Source organism: Trachymyrmex cornetzi, unplaced genomic scaffold (genome assembly GCF_001594075.2).
Source record: "Trachymyrmex cornetzi isolate Tcor2-1 unplaced genomic scaffold, Tcor1.1 scaffold815, whole genome shotgun sequence".
NCBI lineage: Eukaryota > Metazoa > Arthropoda > Insecta > Hymenoptera > Formicidae > Trachymyrmex > Trachymyrmex cornetzi.
This window is the reverse complement of record NW_017300153.1, coordinates 1-334: the sequence shown is the minus strand read 5'-3', so window position 1 is coordinate 334 and position 334 is coordinate 1.

Sequence of the window (334 nt, the reverse complement as noted above, 5' to 3'; positions counted from 1 at the left end):
CGCTGCCTCCGCCTCCACAGAGGCTAGCATCCTCTCCATCCCCTCGGGCGTCTGGGCCAGGAGTTCAATGTCGTCCGCGTAAGCCAGCTCATGTAGGCTAAAGCCATCGTTTGACTCAGCCGCCACGCGGACGACCGAGTCAATGGCTAAGTTAAAAATTATGGGGCTTAGCGGACAATCCTGACGGACGCCCGACCGGATGGGGATGGGTGCTGTGTGACCCTCGGCAGTTCGACCCTCGTCGTGCAACCATCGTACATGGAGTCCCATGTCGCTATGAGACCCCGTGGCACCGCGGATCTTAGAAGCGCCTTACGGATAGTCGCGTGCGGGA